Source organism: Piliocolobus tephrosceles, chromosome 1 (assembly GCF_002776525.5).
Source record: "Piliocolobus tephrosceles isolate RC106 chromosome 1, ASM277652v3, whole genome shotgun sequence".
NCBI lineage: Eukaryota > Metazoa > Chordata > Mammalia > Primates > Cercopithecidae > Piliocolobus > Piliocolobus tephrosceles.
In genome coordinates this window covers 152,993,245-153,017,957 of record NC_045434.1, presented here as the reverse complement: position 1 = coordinate 153,017,957, position 24,713 = coordinate 152,993,245, and the positions used below count along the sequence as shown (strand labels likewise).

Below are 24,713 nucleotides of genomic sequence, written 5' to 3'. Positions count from 1 at the left end.
GTCAGATTAGTGGCAAATAAGTGGGAGTTGTGTATGAGGGAACCACAGTTTTAACTGAGATGTAACATATTTGTGTTGCATGTGATTTTATAATCAAGATTTCTATTTCGGGTTTCTGCTGCTGCCTTAAAAACACTATAAAACTTAGTGATACAAAACATTATTTATTATTTCTCATAGTTCTATGCATTGATTGGAGTAGTTTGGGTAGTTTTTCCATGTGGCTGCAAGAATACATTTGACTGGAAAGTCAGCTGGGGCTGAAGTGACCAAAATGTCATCTTGTCCTCTAGGGTGCTTGTACAAATAGCCTGTTGACATACATTAGTCTTTTGACTCGGTTCCAAAAGATAGAAAGCAGAACATGCAGCCTTCCTAACACTTAGATCCAGAATGGTAGCCTAGCTGCATTTAAAGGAAGTGAGGAGACTAGGCCAATCTCAAGCAGAGAGGAAATAGACTCCATTTCTTGATGGAGAGAGTGGCAGACATGGACAAGGATGGAAAGAAGTGTTGACAGCCATATTTAGAGACCATCTATCTCTGTACTCGGCCACAAAAATTCACATCTCCCTTCACCTGAAAATGCATTCATATCTCCTCCAAAAGTGACATCCCATCATGGAACCAGCTCCAAGTCCAGGATTCTGTCACTTCAGTCAAGCCCAGCTATGAATAAAGATCCTCAGGATCTAAAGGATAAACTTGGGTAGAGTTTGCAACATAAAATATAAGCCCTTGCTTGGCATGTGACTGGGTAGCTGGCAGAGACCTGAATGGTAAGTGAAGTGATTGTTAATGGAGGAAAATGGACACTGGAGAAATTGCTATGGAAAAGTGAAGAAAGGGTAGATCATGTCATGTATTGGCAGAAAAATTTGTGAGATTGTTGCCTAAAGTTACTTGGAAGACAGATAAAAGTATCTAAAGAACTCTGGATCTGGCTGGGTAAGTTTCTAGGCAAATTTTTGAAATTTTAAGCTACCTATGAGAAAGTAATGCAAAAGACAGATGAACTAAAGAAGAAAATTTTCAATTTTCAAGCAGAATTGAGAAGAAATGTTTTCAACCCAGGTATTGCTGGAATGGAAAAGAACACTATTTCTCATTCTTAATTTTTCAAATGAACAAAAGGCTTCCAAAGTAAGAAGTAGCTTCAGAGAAAAGATCAAACTGAGGCTCTGACAATAATGTGTGGCCTCAGCGTTAAGAACAAATTAATGGTATAGAATGTTAAAAACTGAAGGATTGAAGGGTAGTGCTTGGTAGAAAATGCAACCAGACAAAAGCCTTCTAGGGCTTTTAAAGATATTACCTTGGGGCATCCTGAATCTCAACTTAAAGTGGAGAGAGGCCTGCCTTAAAGAGATTTGCGATTGTGCCGTTTTTCTAATGTAGTAATTACAATTTGATGTCTTGAAAACTCAGTGTTTTTTAAGGTAGTTGAATTACATTGGAACAAAGAAAAGGAACAAAGAAAGTTTAAAATGAAAAGAGGTATTTAAAATCCCAGCTTTCTATGGGCAGGATGAAGGACGAGAAAGTTACTCAGCTATAAGTATAGGACATTCCTTATCAAAAGGAAGGATCATTCTGAGGACAGAGCCAAAGGTTGAGGATGGAACTTAGAGTCATGGAGAACCACTTCCAGGAAACAGACTAGAATCAAGGAATATTTTCTGCCCCAGAGTAGCATGCTCTGGGAACATATGCCTTGCCATTGTATACATACATTTGTATTCTTTGGATTACAAGTCTCCAATTGACAAGATCCACATGGGAAGAGATTTATCTGATATGAACGTAGATCACATGATACTAAGCTTCAAACTCAATTCCATAATTAGATAAGACTTTTGTGTCTTGAGTGGGAGTGAGTGCCTTTTGCACGTGGGATAGATGTGAATTGTTAAAGCCAGACAGTTTATTGTGGTAAAGTACCCGAAAACATTGCATTAACAATTAATTCCATCCAAATATGCTCATGATGCTCCAGCACTAAGAGGTGGAGTCTATTTTCTCTACTCTTGAACCTAAGATGCCGTGTACTCTTCTTAGACTAATTAAATAAGGGAGAAGGAAGGTCTGGGAGTACTGAGTCTAAGCCTTATGAGAATTGACAACTTCCACTTTTTCTCTCTTTTGGAGTTCTGAACCATCATGTAAGAGTTCAGTTTTCCTGTTTTGGTGGGTGGTGTGGGTGGGATGTGATACTATCTTAGACATTTCCTCTGAGCTCCCAGCTGAAGGTAACCATGTGATTATTCCAGCTGACCCCACATGAGACCAAGTCAACCCAAAGAAGCATCAGAAATAATAAATCATTTTTGCTTCAGCCACTGTATTATTTTTCTGATGGTATATAAGAAATTACCACAAATTTAGTAGCATAAAACAACACACATTTATTATCTTAGAGGTTCCCTGGTTAAAAGTCAGGTCTTAACCTAACTGGGTCCTCTGTTCAGAGTCTCACAAGATTGTAATTAAGATGTTACACAAAACTGCCATCTCTGGCTGGACACGGTGGCTCGCACCTGTAATCTCAGCACTTTGGGAGGCGGAGGCAGACGGATCACGAGGTCAGGAGATCAAGACCATTCTGGCTAACACGGTGAGACCCTGTCTCTACTAAAAATACAAAAAAAAAAAAATTAGCTGGGTGTGGTAGTGGTCACCTGTAGTCCCAGCTACTCAGGAGGCTGAGGCAGGAGAATGGTGTGAACCTGGGAGGCAGAGCTTGCAGTGAGTCGAGATCATGCCACTGCACTCCAACCTGGACAATAGAGCAAGACTCTGTCTCAAAAACAAACAACAAACAAAACAAAAACAAAAACAAAAAAAAACCCTGCCATCTCATCTAAGTGTTGTCTAGAGAAGAATCCACTTCCAGGCTCATACAGGTTGTTGGCAGAATCCATTTCCTTGCAGCTATATACTTCATGGCCTGTCTTCTTTCTGGCTGTCAGCAAAAGACCTCTCTCAGGTCCTAGAGGCCATTAGCAGATCCTGCCTCATGGCCTTCTCCATAGGCCATTCACAACATGGTGTTTGCTCCTTGCTCCAATCAGCTGAGACAGGGTCTTGTGTAATACAGCATGATCAAAGATGACATGCCATCCCCTTCACCACACAACATAATCTAATCACTCTAGAGACATCTCATCACCTTTGTCATATTCTGATGGTTAGAAGTAAGCCACAGATTCCACTTGAACTTAAGGGCATTTGCACAGATTCCACTTATGCAAGAGCATGACTCATGGGTGGTCACCTTAGAGCAAGTCTCCCACAGCCACCTAAGTTTTAGATGGTTTCTCAAGCACCTAGAGATAGCTAGAAAACATCTTTCTTCCACCAGCAACTCTTTAGCTGAGTAAAATCTGTAATCTTTAGTCATTCAAATAAGAAATCTATTCAGAGAAGCCACTTCATTAATGTTTACAAAATTAAAGAAGCATCTTTTCAGTATTAATCTTGGACATAGTACTTAGGTAGAGACTGCTTTCCATTTGAGTCAGTAGGTGAGAAGAAGTACCAATTCTAGAAAATCTTTAGCCTATTTCAAACATTGAGCTCAAGCTGAGCAGGATTCTATCCACAGTTTGCTTTTATATTCAACATTCAAGCAAATTTCATTAGAGATGGGGTCACATTGGGTGAATATGCCATTTTAAAGCTCAAGAATAAAGTTCAGAAAAAGTTGCAATAATCCATATCGCCTGACATCATAAAATCTTGAAAGCTGTAGATCAAGAGTTGTGATGTGGAGACCATCCTGGCTAACACGGTGAAACCCCGTCTCTACTAAAAAATACAAAAAGCTAGCCGGGCCAGGTGGCGGGCGCCTGTAGTCCCAGCTACTCGGGAGGCTGAGGCAGGAGAATGGCGTAAACCTGGGAGGCGGAGCTTGCAGTGAGCTGAGATCTGGCCACTGCACTCCAGCCCAGGCGACAGAGCGAGACTCCGTCTCAAAAAAAAAAAAAAAAAAAAAAAAAAAGAGTTGTGATGTGTATGTACAGTAACAAGGGCCTTCGAATGTTCTAACTTCTATACTAACAATCGAACCACCCTAAGTGAAAATGGGAAAAACATCAGATCATGCTGACTCCCTAACTGGAAAGGTAGCTCCCAGGTTAGCTCCTCTCAAAGGGCTATTTGTCAAGATTGCCAGGATCAGCATGCATCATTCAGGTTGGGATTATGAAACAGTATAATGTTTTTATATACTCTGCTGCAGATGTTGCTTCATTGTAAAACAGAAATGCACATATATAAACTATGATAATGTATATAACACTTAATGTCGACTACTCAATTAACACTCAACCTTGTTATAAGCATTGTTGTAAACTTCTTAAAAAACAAATGAGAAAAGTGAGTCTGAGAGTGTTTATTCAAATGCCAAAGTTTGCACAGCTAGGAATTAATGAAGCCATGACTCCAACTTCATTCACTGCCATCAGATTTCCAAAGCCCATGTTGTATCCATTATGCCAAATTGCTCTTTTATTTATCTTCACAAGTAGGTGATGCCAAAACTTTCTGGAAAGCATTTGAATTGCACCAATGAAACCTAAGCATTCCTCTCATTAGAAATAATAATAGACAGAGGCAAGGATTATCCAGCGTTTTCTTCAAAGAATGAAGGTTGTATATAATAGACAGTATCATTTCAAATACAACAAATCACTGATGTCTAGAAATGTAGTTTTTGTTTGTTTATTAAGTTAAAAAGAAAAGTTTGAATAAGCAAAATAAGATCTTGACCCAGTCAGCATAGCTGGCAGGTTTTACCAATTGTAATGGTAATAAAACCCAGTGGCATTCTAAACACAGAGAGCAGAAAGGAAGAATCAGATAAATAGAGTGTTTAAAAGTAATGTTTATGAAAAATAAAATCAATCAGTTGAAGAATACATTTTCAATGAAAGAATGAGTGTGTCTAGTCTCACAAATAAAGTGAAAAAGTTTCTTACTGCTGAGCAGAAGAGAGTTGCTATACGTCACACCACAGAACTTCACAGAAATGCTAAACTTTGAACAGAGTGGCTACAGACAGCTATGAAAACTCAGAAATGCAGCCATTTTTCTAGGGTCACCTCGGAAGCTGGGCTACAGAAGAAAGAATTTGAGACCCATCAGTTTCACTCAGATGGCTTCAAAATAGGCTTAAAATTTTCCTCATTCACTCATTTATTTTATCATGTATAAATACTGCAATTCCTACTATGTGCAGTGGGATTGAGATAAGTAAGACACCTCTGTTTTCTGCTCTCACAAAGCTTATAGCGTAATGCAGTGGGAAAGAAGGACAAGAAAAGAGGTATTTGTAATACAGTGAAATAGGTCAAATGCTGTGTTAAACGAGCCATAGGAGACACTCAGTTAATTGGAGTGTGTGTATGAGGATAATGCATGTCAGCTAAGACTTTTTGGAGGAAATCAATCACACATACGGTGAAAACTGAATAATGATAGATGACCAGGGTAAGAAGACTTTGGGAGCCTATTTTAGATAAGGAAATGGATTGGGTGAAGACATAATTCCAAGAAAGAGCAAGATAAATTGAAATAATGGAACAGATTATCACCAGACAGAGCACTTCTACTAAAGGTAGAAGTGGTGAGGGATGATGGTGGAGCATTAGGCCAGAATAGAGTTTTGTGAGTCTTATGAATCTCTTTTGGGCAATAGGAAGGAGTTTGCTGAATAGGAAGCGCTGAAGGGAATAGAAATGTTCAGATTATTCTGGCAGCTGTTTAGAAAATTAATTAGAGTTGGCGAGACACGATGCAGTGAGACTAGTATGATAACCATTGCATTATAGAAGCAACAGAGTTTGATGATTAGTTGGCTAAAGGAGCTGAGAATGGGAAGGAATAAAGAGGACCTCCAAAGTTACTTGATTGGCTGGGAGTATGGGTGGTGGTGCTTTTCAGTAGATAGAAAATTCAAGATGGGGTTAGGGAGAATTAGAGAAGGGTGATGCAATGAGTTCAGTTTGAGGCAAGAAAAGATTTGCATGTGTTTACTGAGAGCTGCTAGAGTAAAAGATAGTATTCTTTACTGTATGATCTGATTTTTTTCCCATTTTCACTTAGAGTGGTTCGATTGTTAGTATAGAAGTTAGAACATTCAAAGGCCCTTGTTACTGTACATACGGTACACTTGAATTACAATTTAGCTTTTTTTTCTTCTCAAGTTTTACTGACATTGCTTGCATTTCTACTACTACTATTACCATGACCATCACCTAGCATTTATTAAACAGCTTCAAAGTATTAGGCTTGGTACAAATGAATTATATTGCTTAAATTATTATAGTTATTACGTCAGGTAGATACTGTGGGAAAACTGAGGCTTACTGAGGTTATGTAAACTATCTAATGTCATATAGATAATATATGGCAGAGGAAGGAATTGAGTATGGTCTGTTGCTGAACTCTGTGTTATCAATTGATATGGGATATTGAAACTAGTAGTTCACTTGGAAGTTAGAAGAAAAAAAAAAAAAACATCAATTTCTCTCTCTTAAGTTCCAAATACCATTTCTACAGACATAAGCGCATCAAGTCCACCCACAAAGAGCACACACTTCGGTGAAAGAGAAAAGCAAACATATACGATTGCAATGCAATCTGTGAGAATTTATTTAAGGGAAGCAGGCCAGTGGCATTGAGAAAACAATAAAGAGGCTTAAAGAGGCTTAACTCAAAGTGGAGAAGTCAAAGACAACCTTAAAAAAGTCATGAAAGGTCACAGATGCAACATAAAGGACAGGACACTAAATGATGAAAAAAAATTCAGAATAACTGGGTCACAGTGTAATATGAGAGTGGTAAGTGATACAGCTGAAAACTATCAGAAGTCAGATAATTAAAGTATTGGATGTCATGGTAAAGTGTTTTGATTTCAACCTAGAGTTAAATCTTTGGAAAAATTTTGAGTAGAGGAATTATGTCATTAGATTTACATCTTAAGACATGTAATTTCAGCAGCCAAATAGAAGACTCAGAAAGAACAAGAATTAAGTCACAGAGACCGTGTACATAGAATTCACAAACCAGTAGGGAATTTGGATGCTGTGTTGATAAATTTTAATCTTTTCAGTAGGAAAAACTCCAAGTAGTGCATCAGATTTCACTTTACTTAGAAGGAGAAATGGCCAGGGGTGAGGCCAATGGCTGGATTGTCAGGGACTTGGAAGATGATTGGCAAATTGATGACAAGGAAATTTTGCGAAAGGTATGCAGATAGAACTCTCTAAATAGGCAAAAAACAAAAAACAAAAAAAACAAAACAAAAAACCCACAAAAAATGAAGATATTTGTGTGTCAAATTAATGCTTACCACAGTGTGACCTAAAAAGAGGACAATTTTAAAAATGAAGTTGTTAGGAAGGCACATTCAGTGAATACCAGTCCACTTCTTTCTCCACTCACTCCTGCCATTGCCTAATGGGCTCATGGACAAAGTGGCCATGGTGGCAAGAACAGAGGTTATATATGGGCTCAGCAACATGGTCTTCTACTCACCAAAGTAAGCCTGACTGTGGCTGCTGCTGAGTGCCCTATGTACCAGCAGCAGAGACCAAGGGATATATTTGTTATGAATAATTTTATGTGTCAACTTACTGTGGAGTGAAAGATGTGACATTCCCAAATATACCAGATTGTATTCTGACTATTTCTAGTTGAAAACATTGGAGAAATTGTAGTTTCACAAATGGCTAACCCACCTGTCTATTCCTGCATGCAGCAAACCATAAAAATTTATCTGAAAGGGGTAGCCTCCCTGTACCAGGGTGAGAAAATAGCCCTATCACCAGAGACTGAGAATTGGGGGCTGCAATGGACCTGAATAAGTATGCTTACTGAAGTAACCCTTATCTTCCATTAGTTTTACACCCCACCTCCTATATCTTCTAGTGACTTCCCTAAAAATTTACTGCTCTTAGCCAGATTTTTTTTGTCCTATCATTTCTTCTAAATTTATTATTTTTTGTCTAAAAAATATAGAAGCATTTTGCTTTGGCTACTTTTTTAAGACTTCACTGTCTTGTGAAGATCCTCATGTATGTGTAAAACGAATAAAATTTGTATTCTTTTCTCCTGTTAATCTGCCTGGTGTCCGTTTGATTTCTAGATGCAGCTGAAGAGCCCATTCAAAGTCAAAGAGGAGTTGAAGGTTGATATGGTTTGGCTTTGTGTCCCCACCCAAATCTCATCTTGAATTGTACTCCCATAATTCCCATGTGTTGTGGAAGGGGCACAGTGAGAGATAATTTGAATCATTTGGGCAGTTTCCCCTCTACTCTTCTCGTGGTAGTAAATAAGTCTCACAAGAGCTGATGGTTTTCTCAGGTGTTTCCATTTTTAAATCTTTTCTCTTGACACTGCCATGTATGAAGTGCATTTTGCCTCCCACCATGGTTCTGAGGCTTCTCCAGTCATATGCAACTCAAGTCCAATTAAACCTCTTTTACTTCACAGTTTTCAGTATGTCTTTATCAGCAATGTGAAAACAAACTAATACAGTAAATTGGTACCAATAGAGTGGTGCGTTGCTGATACCTGAAAATGTGGAAGCGACTTTGAAACTTGGTAACAGGCAGCGGTTGGAACAGTCTGGAGGACTCGGAAGACAGGAAAATGTGTGAACATTTGGAACCTCTGAGATACTTGTTGAATGGCTTTGACCAAAATGCTGATAATGACATGAGCAATGAAATCCAGGATGAAGTGGTCTCAGATGGAGATGAGGATCTTTTTGGGAACTGGAGTAAAGGTGACTCTTGTTATGTTTTAGCAAACAGACTAGTGGCATATTGCCTCTGCCTTAGAAATTTGTGAAACTTTGAACTTGAGAGAGATGATTTAGGGAATCTGGTGGAAGAAATTTCTAAGCAGCAAAGCATTCAGAAAGTGACTTGGGTGCTGGTAAAGGCATTCAGTTTTAAAAGGGAAACAGATCATTGGAAAATTTGTAGACTGACAATGTGATAGAAAAGAAAATCCCATTTTCTGAGGAGAAATTCAAGCAATCTGGATAAACTTGCATAAGTAACGAGGAGTCGAATGTTAATCCCCAAGACAGTGGGGAAAATGTCTCCAGGGCATGTCAGAGGTCTTCATGGCAGCCCCTCCATCACAGGCCTGGAGGCCCAGGAGGAAAAAGTGGTTTCGTGGGCAGAGCCGAGGGTCCCCTTGCTGTGTGCAGCCTAGGGACTTGGTGCCCTGCATTCCAGTCACTCCAACTGTGGCTGAAAGAGACCTAGGTAGAGCTCGGGCCATGGCTTCACAGGACGCAAGTCCCAAGCCTTGGCAGCTTTCATGTGGTGTTGAGACTGTGAATGCACAGAAGTCAAGAACTGAAGTTTGGGAACCTCCCCCTAGATTTCAAATGATGTATGGAATCGCCTGGATGTCCAGGAAGAAGTTTGCTACAGGGGTTTGGGTCTCATGGAGAGCCTCTGCTAGGGCAGGAAGGAAAATCTGGGATTGGAGCCCCCACACAGAATCTCTACTGGTGCACTGCCTAATGGAGCTCTGAGAAGAGGGCCACCATCTTCCAGACTCCAGAATAGTGGATCCACCAAGAGCTTGCACCATGTGCCTGGAAAAGCCATAGATACTCAATGCCAGCCCATGAAAGCAGCCAGAAAAAGGGCTATATTCTGCAAAGCCACAGAGGTGGAACTTTCCAAGGCAGTGGGAGCCCACTTCTTGCATTAACATTACCTGAATATGAGACATGGTGTCAGAGGAGATCATTTTGGAGCTTAAGATTTGACTGTCCCCCTGGATTTTGGACTTGCATGGGACCTGTAACACCTTTGTTTTGGCCAATTTCTCCCATTTGGAATGGCTGTATTTACCCAATGCCTGTACCCCCATTGTATCTAGAAAGTAACTAACTTGCTTTTGATTTTACAGGCTCATAGGCAGAAGAGACTTGCCTTGTCTCAGATGAGACTTTGGACTGTGAACTTTTGAGTTAATGATGAAATGAGTTAAGGCTTTGAGAGACTGTTGGGAAGGCATGATTGGTTTTGAAATGTAAGGACATGAGATTTGGAATGGGTAGTGGAAGAATGATATGGTTTGACTCTGTGTCCCCACCTAAATCTCATCTTGAATTGTACTCCCATTATTCCCATGTGTTGTGGGAGGGACCAGTGGGAGATAATTTGAATCATGGGGGTGGTTTCCCCCATACTGTTCTCATGGTAGTGAATAAGTCTCATGAGATCTGATGGTTTTATCAGGCTTTGCATCTCTCTCATTTTCTCTTACCACCACCACACAAGAAGTGCCTTTCACCTCCTTTCATGATTCTGAGGCCTTCACCCAGCCATGTGGAACTGTAATTCCAATTAAACCTCTTTTTCTTCCCAGTATGTCTTTGGGTATGTCTTTATCAGCAGTGTAAAAACAGACTAATACAGAGGTGATCTGGGGCTCCCCTGCAACAGGCCCACAGAATGATGAGATATCTGGCTAAACATTATTTCTGGGTGTGTCTATGGGGATGTTTCTAGAATAGATTAGCATTTGAATTAGTAGGCTAAGTAGATGAGTCTTTAAATGTGGGTCGGTACTATCCAATCCATTAAGAGCCTGAATAGAACAAGAAGATGAAGGAAGGCTGAATTTGCTTTTTGACTGGCTGCTTAAACTGGTACTTTGACCTTCACTTGCCCTCGGTTCTCCTTGTTCTTGGGCATTCAGACTTAGACTGGGATCTACACCACCAGTTTCCTGGGTCTCCAGCTTGCAGATGGCAGAGTGTGGGGCTTCTCAGCCTCAATAATCATGTGATCCAATACCTAATTATAAATCTCATATGTATATATATTCTATTGGTTCTGTTTTTCTGGAGAATTTTGACTAATACAGCTACAGATGTATTTAGTCACCATGATGCAAAACAAGATATATAAATAACAAACAAAACTTTGCTTGTGAATGCTTTTAAAAGGGTCAAGAATTATTGCTTCTTGTAGTCCTCACTACTCCTGATTTTCTTACAGCTGTCTGCTTCACTTATTTATGTTACTATCCTAGTCCCTCAATTAACAATTAAGACATTAAGGAATAAAATAACTTAAACCAAGAACGACTGTAGAAATAATTCAGAGCAAAGAGACTAGACAGAGATTAAAAAGATAGAACACAGAAGTTGAAATCGGGGAGCTGGTGCCAAGGAATATAATTTGAGTCACCGTGAATTACAAAAGATGATCTCAAGGTAGATGAGTTCACCCTCTGTGGCTTTGCAGCCTGGTAAGAGAAGCAGAGCAAGGGTGAAAGTTTGAGAAGCATTGACTTAAAAGAATGTAGTTAGGAAGAGTAGCTCATAAAAAGACCTTGAGGGTGAGCTAGTGTGTGATCTCTGCCTATCTCTGCCCTTCTTGAGTGACATTTGACTGTGAATCATGATTAAGAGAAAGAAATGGGGGGAAAATGTCTCACATACACTAAAAATGTCCTTAGAGTCAGAGAGTTACAGTCAGCTCATTTTAAATTCCACTTCCTCAAAAGTAAATAGGAGAGCCCATCATGGCCAATTATTGCATGGTACTATGCAGAGCCAAGGCCCTTGACACCCTGGAAGCTCAAAGATTACTGATGTGAGGCAGATTAATAGGAAAAAAAGGCATATAAATTTATTTTATGTGTTTATGAGGGAGACTTCAGAATGAAGAGCCAACCACCCACTGAGATTCAGAAGCTTATTTCCCATCTTGGCAAAACAGGTTCTGGGAGGTGGGAGAAGAGGGATTCTCAATAAAGATTCTCTCAATCTTTATTGAGAGACAATAAAGATTGCTAGGGAGAATGAATGGACAGGGAACAGAGATTAACTGGTAAGTAGATCTCTTTGGAATTTGAATGAGTCTGAGAGACAGCCATGATCTCATGTGTGCTTAGATGTGGTTACGTTCTTGGTCTGCTTTTCTGCAATAGGTAATTAGACAACAGGGAGGGGAGAAAAACAGTTGTTCCCATTGGTCATAGAGAAAATTCAGAAAACAACTTTGACCTTTCTTTCTCCTTTTTATCCTATATTTTATCCTTTTATCCTATGCTTTGGGAGAGATATGTGTGTTGGAGAGGCAGAGGGGAGTGTCAGAGGGACTTGAAGCCTTCTTCAGTCCAGCATGTCAAAATATCATATTTTGAGGTATTGGTTTCTGAGCTCCAAGAGTACTTCTGGCAACCTAATAATTTGGCTCCCTTTAAACCTAATATTGTTTAGATAATTGTTCACATTATTTAGTGGAAGTGGGGAGAAACTGATTTCATTAAATTGTTATTTAAATCATGCTATGGTCTGAACATATGTGCCTCCCTAAAATTTATATATTGAAATCTAACCTCTCATATCATGGTAATAAGAGATGGAGTGTTTGGAAAATGACTAAGTAGTGACAGTGGAGCCCTCAGGAAAGCGATTAGTGCCCTTATAACAGAGGCTCAACAGAGCTCCCTGGTGCCTTTCTGTCATATGAGGGCACAGCAAGAAAGCATCATCTGTGATGCAGACAGCAAACCCTCACAAGACACCAAATCTGCTGGCAACTTGATCTTGAACTTCCCAGTCTCTGGAACTGTCAACAGTGAATTTTTGTTGTTTATATATTAGCTAGTCTAAGGTATCACATTATAGCAGTCCAAATGCACTAAGACAGATCGCATAAGATAAATATTAACTAATATTTTTTCCAATTTTTTATTGCAATAAAATAGATATAAAATATAACTTACCATTTTAAGCAGCTTTAAGTTTGCATTTCAGTGGCATTAAGCATGTCATATTGTGCAACCATCACCATCTTCCATTTCCAGATCTTGCAATAATGAAACTCTATACCCATTAAAGACTAACTCCCCATTCCTCCCTCCCCCAGGCCCTGGCAACCAGTATTATACTTTGTGTCTTTATGATTTTGACTACTCTAAGGACCTTATATAAGTGAAATCATATAGCATTTACCCGTTTTTTTTTTTTTTTTTTTTTGACTGGCTTATTTTACTTAGCAAAATAACCTCAAGTTTCATCCATGTAGCATATGTGAGAAATTCCATTCTTTTTAAGACTGACTGAAAAGGAGGAACTTTCTTCTGTCATTTTGCTATTTTTTTTTTTTTTCTATATGCCTTATGGCTGTTTTGTCCTTTATTTCTTATATTACTGTCTTCTTTTGTGCTTAGTTGATTTTTTGTAGTGAAATATTTAAGCTCCTTTCTCATTTCCTTTTGTATATATTCTACAGCTATTTTCTTTGTGGTTACCATGGGGATTACATTTAACATCCTAAAGTTATAACATTCTAATTTGGATTTATACCAGCTTAACTATAATACCATGTAAAAATTGCTCCTTTACATCATTCTCCCCACTTCTTTCAGTTTTTGATGTCACAAAATTATATCTTTATACATTGTGTGTTCAAAAACATAAACTCATAATTTTTCAAAATGCATTTGTCTTTTAAATTATGTAGAAAGCAAAATGTGCATTTACAAACTGTTGTTACAACAACATTAACTTTTATACTAATAATTGCCATATTTAAAATGTATTAGTCTCTTAATATATTCTAGAGGGGGATGTATAGCTACTGCTATGTTAAGAGCTAAAAATGACCACAATTAACCACAATTTACTATGTAGTCCTTCCCCTGGAAGTTGCAAGTCTTCAGTACTCTCCAGAGTTCCCAAATTGTTGTATCTGAAAGATTTTACCAGTGCAATTGTTGTCTAGGTGGGGAGAGAGAATCCTGGTGCTTCCCATTCTGCCTTTTCCCCTGATTCTTACTGTTAGAAAATACCTGAATATTTTAAAAGAACAAAGAGCAGAAAATGAGTGTCTCCTTACATTCCTTGCCTCTGATATTCCTCTGCATCTTCATAGCTTTGATTATATTACAGTTTACTGTTTGCTATATATTTTCCCAGAAGTTTTGTCTATGCTTTTATATGAACATTAGTACATCATTCTTTATTTGGATAAACTGCTACACACTTTTACATTGTATAGTGAAAAATTATCCTTACCAAGGAGGAGTCTGAACTTCACCTTTGGCTTTTGGTAAAAGATCTCTAGGCCCTACAATGTCATGACTAATAGGAGTGTCTTTGTTTGCCTTTGGGGGCTTTGGCCACTGGACAGTCTAACAATGTGATTTGTGATGGGGACTTTGGGCTGTGACATAAAGTCCAAACTCCAGAGGAACTGATGACCAAAGGTATCAGCCAAATTTCCAGGAAGGGTTTGAGATTTAAGGTGAGTCATGCAGGTAGTATGTGATTGAGCTCCAATAAAAACTCTGGACACCAAGACTTGGGTGAGGTTCCTTGGTTGACAATACTCTGTGTATATTGTCATATAAGGTGACCAGGAGGAGGCAGTGCCATCTATGACACCACAGAAAGAAGACAATTGAAAGCTCCCTTTTTGGATCCTTCCCGGGTTCTAGCCTATGTGTCTCTTCCCCTTAGCTGACTGTAATCTGTATTCTTTTTCTGTAATAGATTGTATTGTGTATATAACAATTACTTTCAATAAATTCTGTGAGTCCTTTAAGCTAAGTATCAAACTTAAGGGTGGTTGTGGAAACATTTGTAAACTTGTAATTGATGTCAAAAGTGAGGATGATTTTGTGTGGGAACTGTGCTCTCAAACATTATAGCTTAGATAATTCCAGGAACACATAAATATGGATCTCCTTGTCACATGAAAGGGTACATACAGATTTTAAAAAGTTTCGTGTATTCTCTTTTCCAAAAATGTATTTACTAGTTTTATTTACGTTTCTTTTCTTTCTTTCTTTTCCATTTCCTTTCTTTTTTTTATAAATTGTAGAATTAGCTTGTCAGAGTTGACTAAACATTGGGTTAGTATCATGTTTGGGACAACAGCGAAGTTGTTTATTAACATAGGAACATTTATAGATGTGGCATGATATTTACTTTTTCCATTCATGAATTTTGTATGTCTCTTTACTTTAGTCTTCTTTTATGTTCTTTGGTGTATTAAATATGCTAGGTACATTACTAGACATTTTATATTTTTGTTGCTAATTCAAGTGATATTTTCCCTTTACTTTTTCTTATTGTTTATTTCTGTTGTATAATTAAAGTAGTGGGGGTTTCTTGCATTAATCGTTTGTATAATTTTTTGTATGGATCTTTTATATCCAGAAATGATAACAAAAGCCAGTTACTAATGTTGAGAAATTTTCAAGTGAGTTCTCCCAGATTCTTTTTTTTTAGAGACACATATCATTTGTAAATCATTATACTTTATTTAGTCTTCTCAAATATATGTGCTTTTCATTTATTTTTTCTGATTTACTTCAATGTCTGGGATATCCAGAAAGATAATAAATGACAGTGATAATTGATACTAGAAAACTAAATGTTTATGTTCCCCCCAAAATTTGTAAGTTGAAGCCTGATTCCTCATGAAATGATATTTGGAAGTGGGGCCTTTGGGGGGTAATTAGGTCATGAGATTGAAGCTCTCGGGAATGAGATTAGTGTCCTTATAAGAAGAGACACAGGAGAGCTTCTTTTTTTCTCTTTTTCTCTACCATTTGAGGAAACCAGGAAGTGGGCCCTCACAAAAATATGATCATGCATATCCAATCCTCCAGAATTGTAAGAAAAGAAATATTTCTTGTTTAAACCACCCAGTCTCTTGTTTTCTTGTTATAGTAGCCTGAACTAAAGAGTTAACATCTATAATTTGTTCCTGAGTTCAATGTAATTTTAAAAACTATTTGCCCTTAAGTTTTGCTGGGAGATTCTGATATACAGATATTATCAAATAAAAAAAATTTTCTTCTGCTGCTATTTGCTAGTATATATTTTTTAATTACATCAATTTTTTTCATCTATTAGTTTTTAAAATTCATGAATGCAGTGATATATATAATTTATATATTATGTATATATAATTTATATATATTATATATATTTATATAATTTTCTTAATTTAGAACTCTCTTTGTATTCCTTGGAAAGAAGCCCTTCTTGAGCAGAATACATTATTTCTGCTGTCCATTTTTGTTTTTAATACTTATGCTTGTTTTGTGATATTACTTGAGAAACTTTCCAATCTTTTATATACTCTGAAAAGTTACTGATGTTGAGACATATTGGCATTTTGTCTCTTTTTCAGTTATAACAGTTGTGGAGTATTGGAATATATTTATTTGTAGCATGTATCTGTCTGTAAAAATGTATATGTGCAAAAGTAAATACTTTTCTAAGAACAGACATGACCAATTAGGCCGTGTACATACAAAATATTCAAGTATTAAATGATTCTGACAGTGAGTTGTAGAACCTAAGGTTAGTCAGTAACACATCAGTGTCTCTGTTGAACCATAGCTCCTTCTGTGCTAGGCACAGGAGTGAAAATAAACATGAAAGTTATTGCTGCCACATTAACTGACTTCTTACTCAGGAGGGCTGTGCGTTACAAATGGAGTAACTTAGCAATAGCCTTGGTAATATGAGATTTGATGTTAATGATCAGAGCCTTCAAATGTCATACTCCTTGATTCTAGTATTTATCATATTTAACTAGAATTTAACATCTCACCTCTATCTACCCAAAACACTCCTTTCCTGTGTTTTCTAAGTTAATGGCATCCAACAATTATCATTAGAACTGGGAATCATTTGTAACTTCTACCTTTCCCTTATGTCCATATTGCACTGATCTCAATTTCTAGAATTCTACCATTTAATCTCTTGGAAATCCCTTTACTCCACATTAATTTACTCTTAGGTCTTTATAGTTTCATTTCTTACTGTCATAGAAGTTGTTAATTAAATACCACAAAGAAATTGGGGGCAGGGATTTAAATATTATAAAAGAAACCTTATCTGACCCTAAATGTTTGCTACAAATTGCTCGTAAAATTTCTGAGCCTAATATTTGTATAGACAGATCCTAGGATATCTTTTCATATTTTTCTATGGTTATTATTTAATTCAGGTTTTTGAAATGTTGTTGAGTCAACTTTTAAAAATTATACGTTATATTTCTAGGTTTCTAATAATTACGTTTGATTTTGAAGCTTAATCTTTTCTTCAACAATGTCTAGGGTTAATTAATATTTGTATTCTCTATCTGATCAAAATCCAATCTGAGAGTCTTCGCAAAGTTTTACTTAATGGGGAACTTCTCTTCCATCTGCCTCTGCACAATTTTCTATGTAATAATCATCTTGGACTTTAGATTCATGTATTATCATTGATATTACACATCAAAATTTATTAAAACTTCACTGTTTTCATTGGGCTTTTCACTTTGCATCCGCTCTTAAATTTCACATATTATTTTTCTTGATTATATTTCACTTTGCTGCAGAAATTCTTCAATTATGTCTTAATATGTAATAATTTGCTCATCTATTTGACCAAAATGTTGGCTCAGTACAGAATTCTTGTTTCAAAAGTATTTTCTAGGTTTTTTTTTTTTTTTCCAAAAGATTGAAGATATTACTCCATTCATTCTAGAATATAGGCACCCCTGAGAAATCTAACACAAATCTCTTTAAAAGTTTTTGTAATTTGATTATGTTAAGGGTGGATTTTAGATTTTTTTTCTTTATTCCTTGAGTTCTTAGGTAAATCAGAATATGTCTTTTTTTTTTTTTTTAAGATTCATGTTATTTGGCACCTAGTGACAATTTAAATATAATATTTGATGTCCTTTTTAGCTCAGTGGGAAGGTTTTCTATTATTTCCTTTCTTTGATTATCTGAATTATTTCATTTGAAACTCCCTTTAGATGGAAAATGGGTATCTTGGATTGCTCTCTATGAAGCTTCATGTATTTACACTTTAAATTTTGTTGTCGTGTTGCTCTTTATTAATTGTGACTTACTAGGATTTATTTTATTTTTCAGATCATTAATTTGTTATTTAGCCATTTCCTTTTTCTATTTAATCTTTCTTCTAATTTTTATTTCTAATTTTAGTTGCCTTTTTTATTTTAGCAATTTATTCTATAGTACAGACACTTTATATTTATCATTGCAATTGCAATGAAAATTGTTAATCATATTTAGTTTTTCTGAAGCTGTTAATTAAATTATTATGAAAATTTCTGTTTTCCTTGAATTTTTTTTTTTTTTCCAAAATCAACTCTTCTTATTTATCTTGATCATTCTATTTTAGTTTATTGCTTTTCTTTTTATTCTTTTTGTTTGTTTGTTTGAGATGGAGTCTTGCTGTGTCACCCAGGCTGGAGTGCAGTAGTGTGATCTCAGCTCACTGCAACCTCCACCTCCTGGATTCAAGTGATTCTCCTGCCTCAGTCTCCCAAGTAACTGGGGCTACTAGTATGCACCACCACGCTCAGCTAATTTTTGTATTTTTAGTAGAGACGGGGTTTTGCCATGTAGGCCAGACTGATCTCGAATTCTTGACCTCAGGCAATCCATCCACCTTGGCCTCCCAAAGTGCTGGGATTACAGGTGAGAGCCACCACACCCAGCCTATTGCTTTTCTTTAAAAAGTCTAGTGGCACTTGTCTGCCAATCTGATTTAGGAATGAAGGACTAGGTAGATTAATAAAGGCAATGAAAGGCATTTTATTTCCAGATATGTAAGTCTGTCTATCACCAACATTCCTCTCTTCTAACTGCTTGGGCTGGCTGTGGCATTTCTATTTTCATGGGAAGAGCAACAGGCAAGCTTCACTTTAACGTGTGTTGGGGAAAATAGTCATGGAAAGACTGAGAACCTTACCCTACACTTCCACCAATTGCCAGAATAAGAAGGTTTGCCTTGGCTCTGAAGCACTTTAGATTATTTTCTTTCTGTCAGGGTCACTTTTCTTTGCTTTCCAACCCTATCCCCACCCTCCACCTTCACCGTAACTCATGTCAGAATCTGAAGTTGACTGAAGCTCTGCTCTGCTCTTCTTTATGAGTCCCATGCCCACACTAGGAAGAAAGAAGAAATGCTAAGTTTTAAAAAGTATATAGTTGTTTTTAAGTGATTTCTCTGGGATCCGCTCTGGCTTTTTGAGCAACCTGACTCTGAGTCTTGAGAATCATTTATAATTGTTTGAACTTAGATTCCAATTTTCCTCATATTTGTGACATTATTTTGTTTCTAGTCACAGTCTATTATATTTTTATTTCACTTTTCAGGTGGTCCTCAAATTTTCTGTTCTATTAGTGATATTCTATAATTTTATTCCACTGATATTCTATATTTAATCTATTTAAAATATTTTCCTATAATTCAAAGAATTTTATGAAGAAAGTAGAATTGATGATTATGCTATGTCTGCATTTTTCATCTACTTTTTATGATTGTCAATTAATTAAAAGTAGATACTTCTTTATGTTTAAAATGAAAAATCTTTTATAGGCATTAACCATTCTGTAACTTTGTTACATTTGTAGTTAACTTCTATTTCATAATTTTTCTGTCATTCATAAATAATGTTGGCCACTGGGTTATTAAGGGCTCTCCAGAGGAATAGAACGAATAAGATATGCGAATATACAAAGAGAAAGGCTTACTTTAGGAATTCCTCATTTTAAGGAATTGGTTCATGTGATTATGGGGGCCTGGTATGTATAAAATCTGCAGGGCAGGCTCTCAGGCTGAGACCCAGGAAAGATGTAATGTTGCAGCTAGAGTTCAAAGACACTCTGGAGGCAGAATTCCCCCTTCCTCTGAGGATCTCAGTCTTTTTCTCTTGAGGCCTGCAAAAGATTGGATAAGGTCCATTTACATTATGGAAAGTAACCTGCTTTACTCAAAAGCTATTGACTTAAGTGATAGTCTTACCTACAAAGTACCTCCAGAAGAATGTCTAGACTGGCATTTGATTGGATATCCGTATTCCATGGCTTAGCCAAGTTGACACACAGAATTAACCATTAAGTCATAAGTCATACACATTCACTAATGTGTAAATTATAATACATATGTATGATTTCAAAGCCTTGTTCAAAATATATTTTAAAAGTTCCCAAATATTTCTTGAGTTTTGAATTAAGTATTTTAAGAAGATTATTTATTCCCGACAGAAACTCCTATGTCATGTATTAGTCAATTTCAAAATTTCAACTGATTACAACTATTGAATTTAGGCAATTCTTAATGGACTAGTCTCAAGGTTTCTGGCTTAGCTTGTCATACCAGTCAATTGGATGGATTATAGAATTCTCAACAGATGTAACTAATACCATAGGGGAGATTTCTGCTGTTTATTGTTGCTTTTAAATTTCGATGAAAAAAATATGTCATTTGGGATAGATGTGTTAGATAGTATTTTTGTCCTAACTCTTTATACTTTCCTTATAATAGAACTTTATAGCCAGACACTTAGCCATGTGCTTTGCGATAGAGTAGATAGAGAATATGTCTCTTGATTGACACTGAGCTGGGAGATGTGCCTTGCTTTGGGCGATGGAATGTGCACTGGTTTGCAGCCAGAAGCTACAGTTGTATGATTTGGTTTACCCTCTTATGCTCCCCTTATTGGGTATTAGGAGAGAATGCTCTGAATAGTCTCTGTTTCATAATGAGAAGTATGCAGAGAAGAGCTAAACTGGACCTATAGTTTGAAGTAGAGCCCTGTTAGACTCTGATCCACAGACATATGAATAAGAAAATTCATTATTTTTTTAAAAATCATTTATCTTTGGGAGCTGTTTCTCACACAATAACTTTACAAGAGCTGCCTAATATTGTAGGGGGAAAAAAATTTTCATGTCACTGCTACTTGAATTCATTGGTGTCACATTTTATCCACTTATTTCACAAATATATATTGAGTGACTACTGCATGCCTGGGATTTTCCTGGGAAGTATTGGTACTTTCCTACTGCCAGGGATATTTCTTCTCCTTTTTCATATAGGGTACAAGAAATCTACTTTTCTAGCTTCTAATTTGATTTGGATCCAGGTAGAGCTGCTGTTGAAGAAAATAAATCATCATATTACTTTTCCAGTGTAATGTTTTAGTTGCTATGTGGCCTAAAGGAAGAAAGCCAGATACAGAATATGATACTTTCTGATTAACAAAGTGACAATGGAATTTTAAACCTTTTATATACAAATGAAATTATAGATTATGGGGAAGGACAGGTCAGAATAGGCCACAGTGACAAATAATTCTAAAATCTCGGTGTTCTACAAAAGCAAAGATTTTTCTCACTGATGCCGTGGGGACATCATAGGGTGCTTATGGCTCTTCTCCATATTGTCTTTTCTTTGGGCCTCAGACTGGTGAAACATTCATATATAAAACATTGACAAATTCATAACAAAGGGAAACTACATACTTGCTCAAAAAGCTTCTGTTTGAGCTGGAACGTGGTCATTTTAATTCTCATTTCATTGGTCTATTCTGTCATCAGTAGGTTATAAAATTATAATCCTCCCCCAGGGAGGGCAGAAAACAATTGTTAATTGTAATAGACTTTTTCCATGAAAAAACAAGTACAATGTTTAACCTTATAATTAATAGTTAATTTCCATAGGAGGAGATTTTTCAGCTTTTGAAGTCTACATGCCTTCTAGGAAATTCTTCAAAAACAGCCAAGATATTTTATGATGAGGAGCTACAGAACAGGTATAAATCTGATACAAATCTTAATCTAACAAGAAACAGAGTGTATTTTCATAATAACTGTAGGTCAAATGCCTTCTAAACATTCTTAAATTTTGTCTTTATCAGTGAGCAGTCCAGAATTTTGCTTCCTGCAATGTGTCTGAGTCCACAATATTCCACCAATTTTTCATTAATGTTTGCTAATGAGATCCCTTATTAAGATCTCTGGTATAAGCATAATTTTTATTAGATAGAACTGAATTAAGGAATATGGAACTTAGAGGTTTTCTATTTTGACATTAAAGATTATAAGGATTATGTATTTTTATCTTCTCAATAAAGCAACTAACGAAATACCTGGCATAAAATAAGACTAAGAAAATCCCTCATCTCTGCCTGCAATTGTACTTCCAGCTGCCTTTAAGGATCATTTAACCTTTATAAAACCTAAAGTAAGGCTTTACCATTTATAAAGCACTTTAAAAAAATTCAATTAATTCTCATTACGATCTTATGCAATATGCATTACTACTTTCGTTTCTTTATGGATGAATATATTGAGACTACAAAAGTTAAATAACTTTTGAAACATCAAATACCTTAGCAACTGTTTGCTAAGGGGACCTTTGTTCAAAATCCTATATGCTTCCCAGCATGCCTGCTATAATGCCTAAAATTTTGCTTTAAAATACTTCACTCCTGTTATTGTGATAGTAGGTGTGTGACGGTTTTTTAAATTTTAGCTCTAGATGTGATTAGGTGATACTATCAGGACTTTAGGTTCAAAGGGTAGTCTGCTAGCAATGTGATAAAAGGCCAGGCTTCTGCCATTCCTGCTATTAATACATAATCAATAACTGATACTTTACTGAATAAAACCTTATTTTATTAATAAAATTAATCTTATGAAATATCATAATTTATTTTTAAAAGGGATCTTATTTATAAAAGTGAAGATATTCAAGACATGCAATTTGACTACTTGCTTGCTGTTTCTGTGGACTCCTCTGGGATGGGACCTGTGATCTTGATACCCTAACTGGTTCCACTTCTACTTATTAGTTTGGGGAGGATTTCTGGATTGCGTAATGCCAGATGGAGCCCTTGTCTCAGGAATTTTTCTGTATCTTCTTCCAAATGAACTTAAGTAGTTGGAATACCCAAAGGGCATAGATTCGGAATTTTTTCCAATGTAGACAACTTGGTATGAACTCATTCTGTGCCAGCATTGCTAGTAAATAGTAATCTAATAAATGTCTGTGTGAAGAGCAGAATTTAGGAACAATATACGGCATGTTTTATTTATAACCTGACAGCTAAGTTACAGAGCTTAGCAAACACTAGCCCCCTTAGATTTTTCTGGTGGTTTATCTATATCCTAGGTCAGTTCTCAATCACACTATGTATCTTCTCAACACTGTGCAGCATTTCTTCCTGAATGCTGTTCTCTGAAATCTGAGTTTACCTGTGTGCTAATATTGAGAACATTGACTCAGTGACTAGGGCATGATTTTTGCACGGCCTTAAAATGCTCTGGATAAGTATCTCAATTCTGAACATAATTGTGTAAGCTAGAAATTAACTCCTTATAAGTGTTGCTTCAGACATCTCTGCAGCACCCTTATTTTTTTCTGCACAGCTATGGAGAATGACAGATTTCTACTGCAGTTTTAAAAATTAATGTTACTTATATGCAGCCAGCATACAAAGAAAATATTGAAACTTGGTAATAAAACAAGTGCTTAGTAATTATACAAAGCCCATCTTTTTTTTTTTTTTTTTTTTTGAGACGGAGTCTTGCTCTGTCACCTCTGTCACCCAGGCTGGAGTGCAGTGGCCGGATCTCAGCTCACTGCAAGCTTCGCCTCCCGGGTTTATGGCATTCTCCTGCCTCAGCCTCCCGAGTAGCTGGGACTGCAGGAGCCTGCCACCTCCCCCAGCTAGTTTTTTTGTATTTTTTTTTTGTAGAGACGGAGTTTCACCGGGTTAGCCAGGATGGTCTCAATCTCCTGACCTCGTGATCCGCCCGTCTCGGCCTCCCAAAGTGCTGGGATTACAGGCTTGAGCCACCGCGCCCGGCCACAAAGCCCATCTTTAGACAGCTTTACAAATACCAGCTAATTAATTTTACTAAAGACAAGTCTACAATAAACATATGTTAGAAATAACAAAACAAAACATAGTCATAGAAAATAACACTGAAATCAAATACTAATAGATTGAATTTTTCCTCCTCATAGGGTACATGCCCCACAGTCTTCAATACTTTTTATTATTGTTTCAAAAAAACTGGATAAATTCACTCTGAACATCACAGACTTGAAAGTCATTCTTACCATGCCTTTGAGAATGCCTGTGGTTATCATAGCCATCATCTCAAAGGAAAGGAATTCTTTAACTATTATTGTATATGCAATTTTGAATAAAAAAAATCAAGTTGCATTGTTATTGAAATTAAGGACACAAAGTAATTTTCCTTTGGTTTTTCAACTTAAATGGTTTGATACTTCAATTACCACCATTTATCTTTCTTGTTGTGCTTTCCAAACTGGCACTATTATTTTGATACTGAGTTTTTGTTAATAGCAGGAAATAATTAGCCAATTGTGCAGCCCAAATTTTTTTTTTTTTACATTTTTATGCTGCTTTGTGTGTTTGAAATCAGGTCTGTAATAGGAATTTAGAAACTTTGATTTGGCCTTGTAACCTTGATTGCTAATTACTGTGTCAGTAAGTCCCAGGAGCTGTATAGATGGAGTAGGTGGTGAGTAGGTGGTACTATCATATTTTTGGCATTTTATAATAGAGTCTAATAAACTTTTCTTATTTTTCCTTTTTCGGGAGTCTCTGACTTCCTAATAATATTATCCTCTCTTAAAACCTATTGAGGAAGACTGGCCAATATAAATTAAAAGTGGCAAACTTGCCTTATCACCTGTAGGACAAAACTCAAACCTCCTTAGCATGATATAGAAGACTTCTTAGGACTTTCATTTTCTGATTCCTGTTGCTTATTCAGCCTAATCTCTCAGTGCTGTACAACCTGGATCTGGAACTCTAGTTACATAAGGATTTCTTATGCTATTTTATGTCTTGATTCTTTAG

At 36.6% G+C, this 24,713-nt stretch overlaps 1 long non-coding RNA gene across 1 annotated transcript in view; it reads left to right on the top strand.

Moving 5' to 3' along the window:
* LOC111539709 overlaps positions 1-24,066 on the top strand; it is a 120,938-nt gene extending 96,872 nt beyond the window's left edge. Inside the window, exons 4-5 of the long non-coding RNA XR_002730753.1 lie at positions 21,538-21,629; positions 23,849-24,066. This is a non-coding gene — a long non-coding RNA (uncharacterized LOC111539709). The remainder of the gene's footprint in view (positions 1-21,537; positions 21,630-23,848) is intronic.
* Positions 24,067-24,713: the final 647 nt, after the last annotated feature.